This window comes from Simochromis diagramma, unplaced genomic scaffold, assembly GCF_900408965.1.
Source record: "Simochromis diagramma unplaced genomic scaffold, fSimDia1.1 OVJJ01000125.1, whole genome shotgun sequence".
Lineage (NCBI taxonomy): Eukaryota > Metazoa > Chordata > Actinopteri > Cichliformes > Cichlidae > Simochromis > Simochromis diagramma.
In genome coordinates, this window is record NW_024387162.1 from 237,930 (window position 1) to 246,515 (window position 8,586).

The 8,586-nt window shown below is 44.3% G+C and overlaps 1 long non-coding RNA gene across 1 annotated transcript; it reads left to right on the forward strand.

Moving 5' to 3' along the window:
* Positions 1–10: 10 nt before the first annotated feature.
* Positions 11–7,768, forward strand: LOC120744429. Its single transcript, XR_005698359.1, has 2 exons — positions 11–5,208; positions 6,367–7,768. It is a non-coding gene; the product is annotated as an uncharacterized LOC120744429 (long non-coding RNA).
* Positions 7,769–8,586: the final 818 nt, after the last annotated feature.

The window sequence follows — 8,586 nt, forward strand, 5'->3', positions numbered from 1 at the left end:
ACACACACGCCCACACACACGCCCACCCACACACACACACACGCCCACACACACACACGCCCACCCACACACACACACACGCCCACACGCCCACACCCACACACACACTATGACTTTCATCCATAGCATTATTATCTTTATGATTCACTGATTGCCCCTCCTGTTTGTTCTGAAGGGAAGTGATACGTTTCCTCTGTCACCTCATTTCATTCATGGACTGACTAATCAGCACTTAAACTGAGAATGTGTGTGTGGGCTAACACACACACACACATGAACGGCTGATTGGATGGATCAGATGAAGGATGGCTGGAAGGAAGAAGCCTTCACTCATTGTTCCTTTTTTCTTTCATCATATGAAGTGTATCCGTGCCTCCATCGCTCGTCTCCTCCACAAACAGACACACACAGTCCCGAGCTGGTCAGGGTCTGTGAAACCAGAGCGACAGCTGGAAGTCACCCGGACGCCTCTGAGTCACAGCCCCACATCTGTACATCAACATTGTGCTCTGACGCTTCAGTTCAAGAATCCATTTAAAAATAAGACTTTTCTGTGGAACAGCTTGTTCTGTTAACATGTTCGCTCACACACCCAGCCTACAGTGCTGTGCAAAAGTTTTGAGCCAAGCCCATTCCTCTGTTTCCCTTAGAACATGAGAAACGTGTGCAGACACTGACGTTCTAATTCTAATAGGCTTAAAGGCAGGAAGTTGATATTTGGCCAATCAGAATGAAGACTAACAGCTGTGGCTGAGGCCCAAACAGATGGACAGTCAGTGTTGTGCTCTTTCCCTACACAGCGATGACATTTTGAACCAAAACCTTCACGTTTTCATCAGACCTGCTGCCACTGATTCTTCAGCTCCCTCCTTGTGTAGTTCGGCATCCCTCAGCTTTGTCTCTCGGTTTATGTAAGAATGGATCTTTGACTCCGCCCATCCACTGACACCATTTCTGACCACTGGCCAACCATAGAGTAGCAGCGGGAGAGCCAGAAGGATCTCGTCAGGTCTTTGCTGGAGTTTTTCTTAAAGAAATGACTCCAATAATTATCGTCTGCTGTAGATTGTAACCCTGCCAGTGTGTGCTTTGTCCTGGTTTCCTCACATTGTTAAGGACACCACACACTAATCACCTTCATAGTGCAGAAATACACTTTCATGCCTCTTTGAATTTGTCCCTAGACTCTATTGAACATACCAGAGTGTTTTATAAAAACCAAGTGCCTAAAGAAATGACGTAACCTTAGTTTAAAGGATCGTTGTTAAGGTGCCCGTTGTGCACAGAGACAGCGCCGGTTCATCCTTTGAGTTAGGTTTTAATGCATGAAGGATTCACGTCGGTGTTTAGTGGCCAAACAAACAAACAAACAAACAGATTCCTTTGAAAATGGTCACAGTGGATAGAAAAGCCCACAGTGACCTTCAGAGAGCTGCTACACTTTAAAAGTCAAACCTAAACAGTGTAGTGGAGACTTTTGCACAGCACTGTACATTTTGAATGTATATTTGAATGTACCTTTGAACACGGGCCACGTGCGTTTGGTTTGCAGCAGGTTTGGGATCACAGTGAGGACAGCATTGATAGGAACACTCTCATTTGTAGCTTGTACAGATTTCTCTATGTAGACGCTGCATTGGAGCTGGCGCCATGCGTCATATCCAGCCGCCATGTTGCTCAGCAGGTCAGACTGCTGGCTCTCATTTAAAAAGTTCCAATGAAAAACAAGTGAGAACTACAGAACAAGGCTCCACCAGGGAATACTTTACTGCTATTAGCAGGATGTCACAATTCACATAAAATATCAGAACGATGTGGATATTTGTCAGCAGAGAACTGCACAAAGCATGTGCACAACTGTAATATTTACTTCAATAACAGGAGTATCTTTGTCACTATGAATAATGTGAGTATTTTCGCAGCGAGTGCCCTGAGTACAGTTCAAAAGACAAGCTGTGGCTTTCTGAACAACACGGCAGCTGTAATGACGCATGGCTGCTGTGGGCAGCTCTGTGGAGGTGAGTGGGTGCTGCCACCAGAAGCAGGACCAGCGTCTGCCGTGAGCATTCCCGTTTTCCTCGCTCCTCTTGTGTTACAGTAGCTCTGGGGACTGAACCGGCTCGTCGACCCGCTCTCTGATTTATGCATCACCTTTATACTTTCTGCTGTTCGAGCTGCTCCGCTCATTCAGTGTGGTTTTCAAAAAGCAAAGCGGACGTGGCGAAGTCCTTCATTTCTGGCAAACATGCTGCAACATATGCAATATACAGTAGATAAATGTGTCTATTTTCTATACTGTGCTCTGCTAAACCACAAACGGCAAGAACAACAACCAACAGCTGCCACCATGCCTTCCAAGCCAGTCGTTACTGGAAAGTGCCGTGCTTCAAAGCCACCGTGTCCTGTGTTGGCTGTCGTGGGTTGTTTTTGCGGATGCAGCTTTGTGTGGTGTGCGTCAGAGGAGGCTTGGCAGAGACCCCACTGAGCAGCAAGCTCATCCTATGCATACCCGCGATACAGGGAGGATAGGAAGAGGAGACGCACACCGGACGCCGCTGCGCCCACGGCCCAACCGACACACCGGTGCCATACCATCAGACCTCCCCTGGAACACCTCGCCACCTCAACGAGAACTTCTCATACAGCTCATCCTCTGGAGCTCCAGCACCGTAGACTGTTTGCAGACAAAGCTCTCTCGAAAAGAACCATAAAGACTCGTAAGCATTAACGATGTCGCTCTCTAAATGTAAACTCGGACTCTCCGATGTTCTGTTTCTGTGTTGACGACGACAGCATGAATCAAACGATGAACATTCTTTCTCTGTAGGATATTTAACAAAAAAGCAGTGAGGTGCATTCATTTAAATATAGCAAATGCATATTTACTAAGCCATAGGTTTTTCAGGTTGCATATTATTATTATGATTTTCTTTTTTGTCTTTTCTACTAGAATGTACATTTACAAAAACATGAGATGATCAAAATCAAACTGACAATTTTGTCATTTCAGCTTAGCAAGCCTTAAGGGACCAACACGTAAGAGTCAGGATATGCTCTTCATTTTGTGTGTGTCATTTTTTAAAAATCGATAAATCTATTATACACATATATAATGAATACTTTGATGGAGTAAGTGTCATTATTCTATGTAAAGGATATATAGATGTATATATCGCACCTGACGTTCCAGGTGTGTTTGTCCTGTTGCCAAATTGCCATGACATCAAACACACAGGTCACAGGTCCAGAACTGGGTACTTTGACTGGGACGTCTGCCACACCGTGATTTGCACAAAGACACCACAGAGTCTGTTTGTTGTTCAGCAATAAGTGCACTTCTGTACTGCTGTGGTGTTTATCTGTAAGTCGGCTGTCAGCGAATCAGTCTGTCTTCATTGTTTCTTTTCCTTTTATCCATTTATAATGTATCGTTGTGCTGCTGCTTAATTGGCCAGCTCGCTTTCCAGGTCGAGGCGAGAGCTGCCGTTGGATGTGAATATCCATCTGTTGCCTGAATCATTGTGTGCTATGTTGCTCTAACGCAAACTCGCTCCGAGCGAGTCCTCTGCATCTCTGTGCTGATCGGTTAACATGGAATAACACGGAGGTCCGTTTATTATTTTAAGGAAGGGGCAGCTGAGGTTGGGACTTGTTCTTTGTTGTCAAAGCGTAAAAACTGCATCACTGAAAAGCCGTCATTATGGGACCTTTGGTGGAGATTCAGTTGGCTCTGAAATCCTCAGTGTACACAACATTTTCAGGTAAAATCAAGACAAAAAGCTCCAGTTGGCTGAAGCTAAATATCATTTCACCAGCTTCTGAAGCCTACACAACATTCTCACAACCTGCTGCTGGCTTTTTACAGTTCTGCCTCTGTCATCATAGAAACATAAGACAAAAGAAAGATTGGCCCCTGCCATAGATGTTAAGCCTCTAACTATCTGCTGGAGGAAAACAAAACGAGGTGACAGGCTGGTTAAATGTTGCATGCCTGGAAAAGTTGTTGAACTAGCAGGCTTATCGAGGAGGTTAGGGCGTCACGTTTCCAAGCTGTTTACGTTCCACGGTGTAGGTTGGAGGTTTGCTGGTAGAGGTCTGGGAAAGAGATTACATCCCTTTAAGCTCTGCACAGGTGGGCCTTTAGTTTGGACTGGGAGCACGTGGAATGTGTGCCATCCACAACAAAAGCTCAGTGAACAGCTCTCCTTATATGCCTTTAATAGGTCAATCTTCCTTTTGTCTTAAAGTCACCAGCAGCCTTGTACCTTCTCTTTTCCAATCCCAACATAAGTGTATAAAGATGTTTACCCAGCATTTCTCTCTCTTGAACAGAACCACTTCGGTCTGTTGAGTCTGTCTTGGCTTTTCTTGTTCCACGTTCTCTAACTGATCCAACAGCTACAACGGCCACGCTTCACTGCAGCGGTTTCAGTGGCTTAACAGCTCTGTACCGAGTAGACCAACTCACACTCACCCCTGCTTGTTTTTCAGTTTATTTCTTTGTGAACTAACACTAACCCCCTAACCCACTTGATGACAGTGCCTCCTCTGGTCTCTTAAGGCAGTGCAGAAGATGATCTCAGTGAAGGTGAAAATCTAGGCACTAAATTCTTTCATCAATACTAAAGTGGGCATGTTTATCAGATTATGTTGATTGGACCAGACACGTTCCATCAGACACTTCATTTCCAATATACTTGTACATTAAGAAAAGTTGTGTATTTGATTTTCACGGTGGGCATTTTAATGCATGGTTTAACTCTGATGTCCAGTGGCTACCTTTGGGAAGTTGTTGGGTTTCTCCTTATAACATTTCTAGGCTTGACCTGGAGGATCATCTTACTGCTGTGATGATCACACTAGGCCCATAAGCTGTCCTGGTGTTTGGTCATGAAACTTGGATTTTTAAATATTTGTAATTTCTTTTCATTCATCCATCTGTTCCCTTTTACTAACCTTATCAGGGTTGCAGGGGTGCTGGAACGTATCCCAGCTACCATAGGGCGAGAGTCGAGGTGCAGGTCACAGGGAGAGATAGCTAACACACCTGTGGGCAATTTAGATTCACCAATGAACCCATTAAATACATGACACTGGACAGTGGGAAGAAGCCAGAGAAAGGATGTAAACTTCATTCGTTTTTAGTTTTGTACGTGCTTGCTTGAAGAAGAATGAGTTTAAAACAGTAGAATTTGGAAACAACCACAGGTACAGTCAAATGCTCTTCAGTATTCTCCTTATAGGAATACTTTGAATGGTGTGCAGAACCCATTTAGTTTGCAGAGGCTTGCTTAATGACGAACACAATTCTGCACCAAGAGAGTTTTATACAATTCATTTTGTCCTCGGTGCTAGCGTCCGAGGGTTCTTAGACATAAGCAGCTCCTTCTGGAGACTAAAAAGGGCTTTTTTGTTCCCTAACACCAGTCACAAAATTCAGGAGATCTCCCAGTTGATTTTCAGTGACCATATTACTTATGAAACCTCTGTGACCATTCTGAAATTGAAGGCGCTCTTGGTCGGTCATTGTTCTTACAGTTGTGCAACCATTGGTCCGTGTCCAACCATGTAGAGAGACTGGCTGTAGATTTGTTCATTTGTCCCCATACCCGAATCATCAAAGCGTCTTTGTGGTTGGCTGACCGTGAAAAGATGGCGTATTGTCGGTCAAAGCTCCATCAGCACTACAGCTGTGTTACGTGATCAATGCTTTTTGGACCGTGGCCTTCATCACGGTGATGTTTTCTGGAAAGCATTGGGAGTAAACCTGTAAGTCCTTTCCCTTTAACACAGTCTGACAGCAAAATGGGTCATCGCTGCTTTGGTCCTCATCACCATTGCAGCCTAGCTAAATATGGAGCTTTGTAAAGTGTGATTAACTTTGCAGAAGTGTCTGTTCTAACCCAATCCATGGTCTTTCATCAACATTATTGAACTATTTGTTGCCTAAAACTAACCAAAGAGCTGGAGGAGGTGACCGTGGACCATGTCCCATCTTACACTGCTGCCCTGCAATCTGGCTAAATCCAACCAAAAGTATATGTTTAGTTAAAAAGCCCCAAAATAACCGGAATAAAAGTCTGAATCGATGCTGGATGCCCAGTGTTAAAGTCCTGGCCACCACACCTCCAGCCTTCAGACTTTGTAGCTCTTTCTGTCTAAACGGGCACTTGACTTTAACACGAGCTGATACGAAAGGACAAAACTAAAACTCACATTGCTATGAGACTGTGTTGTTTCCTTCATACTTTTAAGTAAGAAGTGTTTGTTTAGTTATTTGGATCATCAACCATGTTTCAAACTGTTAGCAAGAAAACCTTCTGTACCTCATTTTGGAGACTCGTGTTCTGCTTTCTCTCTTTGTAGCTCTCAGTTAAATGGGGAGAGGTGCGCTGTGACGTATAGCCATGCAATCTCAAACCTCACTCCACCGGTCAGTAGCAGCATGGCTCAGCTGTTTGGTGACTCAGACCCATTAAAGCAGAAGCACCGTAGAATATGCAGCCTTTCCACGTTTTACTTCGTGTACACGTCAGGCCTGTTTTCCTGCTTTGTGCAGATTGATGGATGGCCACAACAGGGAGGTGTCGTGAACTATGCCAGCAGCTTCAAACCATGCACTGACAGCTACAGCTGCGAATGTATCAGTCATCTCAGAGTCAACATCCCAACCCGAGCACAACCTGCATATCTCAGCCCAAACTTGTGTCTGCAATCGTGCAGATATCGCCCGTCTCTTTCTCTCAATATGCAAAGCCGGGCTCGGTGGCGTCTGTCCACAGAGTCCCGTTGGATCACACATGTTCAGAGACCTACCTATGCTAGCAGCATCTATACACTGTGACCGCATTAGGGTGACGTGCTCCTCTCCTGAGTGCCCTCCATCATCTCACAGACCAGAGGAAGGCGGTGTGGGTCACTAAAGGGCTCTGCCTCTGCTTGGAACAAACCTTTTCCAACCTGGTTTAATACTACAGCGTGGCCTCTTTGGCAGCAAAGGTAGTAGAAAGCTTTAACATGTTTTATTTGGTGCCTAAGTTTGACTTTTGCTTTTGACCTCCAACGACGAGACTGCATGTGTCTGCATAACCCGCTTCATAGATGTCATCCAAAAGCTGAACGTGATCTGTAAAAAGCATCCAGTAATTAAAGTGTTAAAAAGGACACTTAATCAAAAAGAAAATACCTCTTTGAAAGACCAATGTATTTTTACCTCACTGTATATATTCCTGATTTGTTTACTCCGACTTTGCAATTGATCTGTTTTTGTTTCTATGAAATGCTTAAAGATGATTGGTTTCTTCTTTTTCATGGTACTTTTCTGTCACATGGCGCTGTAATGTGTTAGTGTTGTGAGCGAGCAGTATACTCTCCTTCCTCTGTTACCGTGCTCTGTGTGTGACCTGTCGCTTGTGTTCTGCGTGACCTGTATAGTCGATGCGCTTTACAAATGTCCACGCCCTCTTCTCTGGTTACAAATGCCTTGTTCAGTATGGTTTTGTTTTTTTGTTGAACAAAGGAGGAAAAAAAGAAGTGGAAGTGGGACGCTGGAAGAGTGGGGTGAGACTGTTGAGCAGAAACCCCTGAACTGTGGAGGTCACCTCAAAACTCTCTGGATTTCTAGACGTATATTATAATCTTGAAATGTTTATATAGTGTGGAGAGATGAATGAGAGGTCAGCATAGAGCTAGAGGATAGACACATGTTAACTTCTAACGTAGCTGGAGTAGAAAGTGGTGTGAATAAAGGAACCCTGTTTCACTATCACGTTTGTGTTTGTCAGCTTTATTTGAATGCTGCACACTCGGCGCTCTAACAGCACGTGGAACACATCATTTAAAGAGCGCGATCATGATTATGTCTAAATGCATGCTCGACCATCCAGGCGAGGACATCCCCAAAGGTTGATCCTGTTCATGTGGACATAGCGTGACTTCTTCAGTCTCAGCTGACTGCAGGTTTCCCCAACCGTATAAACAGCACCTCTGCACAATGACTGCAACCAGCAGCACTGATGAACAATGGGCTGGGAGGTCAGTTTGCAGTCAGCTGAGCCTGAAGAAGTCACGCTACGTCCAGATGAACACAATCAACCTTTGCAGTACATAATGACTGCTCCCCCCACAGTTTTTCACATACTGTTAGTGTAATACAGTGCAGCGCACACACAGCACCGTGCAAAAGTATTGAGCCAGAGCCACAAAGCCATACATACTCTTACACTTTTTACAATTAGTAATCTCAGTCAGTAGTTTTTTTAGACCTTTTAAAGTTTTTCTTCTTTGTGTTTTTAGTGTAATCATTTTCAGAGAAATCAGACCCATTGCTAATTCGAGCACCTAACTCTTTAAGTCATCTTTAGGTGATTCTCAAAGAGCTGTTAGTAGACACAATGGATGAAACTGAACAACACAGGAAGGCTGAGCCCCTAAAACCTTTGTCTTTCAGAGACAACTCCATAATGAAAACAGTGTCATGGAAATTTGAAGCTGTAAGAGACTGAAATGTATGGATTTGTCTTTGAGCGGACTAACTGGTAATTCCCCCACACTATCAAACACTGTGGCTTTGACATCGAAACACCT